Source organism: Clupea harengus, chromosome 4, assembly GCF_900700415.2.
Source record: "Clupea harengus chromosome 4, Ch_v2.0.2, whole genome shotgun sequence".
NCBI classification, from domain to species: Eukaryota; Metazoa; Chordata; class Actinopteri; order Clupeiformes; family Clupeidae; genus Clupea; species Clupea harengus.
In genome coordinates, this window is record NC_045155.1 from 1457635 (window position 1) to 1459752 (window position 2118).

General features: G+C 38.1%; 1 non-coding gene across 1 annotated transcript; it reads right to left on the reverse strand.

The window, feature by feature from the left end:
• Positions 1-814: 814 nt before the first annotated feature.
• LOC122132878 lies at positions 815-890 on the reverse strand. Its single transcript, XR_006152398.1, has one exon. It is a non-coding gene; the product is annotated as a small nucleolar RNA SNORD59 (small nucleolar RNA).
• Positions 891-2118: the final 1228 nt, after the last annotated feature.

Below are 2118 nucleotides of genomic sequence, written 5' to 3' on the forward strand. Positions count from 1 at the left end.
GAAATTGTTAACAAAAATCAGCAGATAGCATACAGTTGCATGTCCTGCCTGTAAAAGATGCAGTCCTACCACATGACATATAGGGAGGATGTGGCCTGCCGATTAATGGGTTTCCTTCTGTATGCAATTTTCTCCTCAGTCTGCTTGAGACAATACCTGGCATAAATGACCACCAATACCACCTCAGTCATCTAAAATGTTATATAACAGTGATTTAACTGTAAGTAGTGGATCTTATCATAAAGCAATTCATGGCATTTACCTAAGGGCTATACTTTCAACGACTTCACAACCCTCAAGATATTGATACAATTTACTACCATTGAAGGACTTGAAATGTGGAGTAAATAGCTTTAATAAAAAAAAGAACAGTGAACACTGGCCATACCTTTAAGAACAGCAGAAATGCCTAATTCAAAATGGAGGCCACGAGACTGTCTACTCATATGATCGCACCATTATCATACTGTATCTAACAAAGCACACAGTGTTATCCTCTGGATTTAGTTTTGTCATGACATATGATGCAGTATTGACCACTCCTAGAGTCCTTACACATCACTTTCTGTGAGGACCAGCTATATCCAAAAGAAATCATGTGTAGGGGGTGCTCACTTTTTGCCAAACCACACCTTTATTTCGCTTGGCTATAAAGTGTACAAATAATAGAGAAGATTATATCAGCATCTCATTTCAATCCCGATTTTTGCGTCCTCCTACATTGTCAGTTTCTGCAAAGAAACAAACAGATGTAAATGAATAAGGCAGGGGTTATTTGACCAACTGACAAGTTTGTAAAAGAAAGAAAGAAAGCTCTTTTTAAGGGCAAAAAAACTGGCTTCAGCAGATTCAGAAGAACAAAAGTCATACTGAAAAGTCATCACAGAAGAGAACTCAAACTGCACATTATTGGGGAAATAATATTCTCATGATAGTATCTCATGTAGGATCTTCTAGTATACCTTCACTGGTGGAAAAGATAATCTAAAAATAATTTTCAATGACCATAGCATGAATAATGTTTGAGAACAAGCTTACCATGATGGCATTGATCCGTCTCGTCAATAAAAAAATCAGAAAATCAGTTAGGATAGTAGTAGTGAACAAGGCTAAATAACTCTGCATTCTTGTATAGCAGCAAATTCAACCTCATTTGGCAAATTTGCATTTTGAATCACCTGACACAGTGGAAGTAAGCTTGTTAGAAACATGGTTAGAAAGGCCAGAGACTGTAGCGGATTGCCTGTGCGCATGTGCAGAGATCTGTTTTCGCAGCCACACAGGTGGTGGGCCGAAGCCCCGTTTCTGTTCAACTTGTAATTTAAAATGGGACAACCTTGATTTTTTCCAGTTGAGGTACTTATGTTATTTCTAACGATAAACCAGTTGTTGTCAGCGAAAATCGTTGCACATTTAGTCAAAACTGTGCTGCTCTGTCTATATGTTATGCTTCCCAGCGTTAATATAGATTAAGCAGCGAGCCAAACTCCTTTTTCAAGAGCCAGGAAAATGATCCTTCTTGCTCCTTTATTGACAACATTGAATGGAGTGAAACTACAAATAAAAACAGAAGGTGGAAAAAGTGCTGAATTATAAAATACAACATAACGGAAATAAAATGTGTGAAGTAGTTGAGATTTACGTCCCTGAATGCTCCACAATACTTTAAACATAGGTGATCAGACACCCTGCCATTGAAGACAATGCATTTTCGCCTGTGTGTAGGCCTCTGTTTAAAGTATTGTGGAGCATTCAGGGACGTAAATCTCAACTACTTCACACATTTTATTCAATGTTTGGAGTGTCCTGAACATATTCCACCCCCCTTTTATTGAGACAAAATCTTTAGTTTAATCAGCAAAGTGTAATACGTATCACATGGCCCTACCATTGAAGACAATGCATTTTCGCCTGTGTGTAGGCCTATATTTAAAGTATTGTGGAGCCTTCAGGGACGTAACTCTCAACTACTTCACACATTTTATTTAATGTTTGGAGTGTCCTGAACATATTCCACCCCCCTTTCATTGAGACACAATCTTTAGTTTCATCAGCAAAGAGTGATACATGTCACATGGCCCTACCATTGAAGCTAATGCATTTTCGCCTGTCTGATCA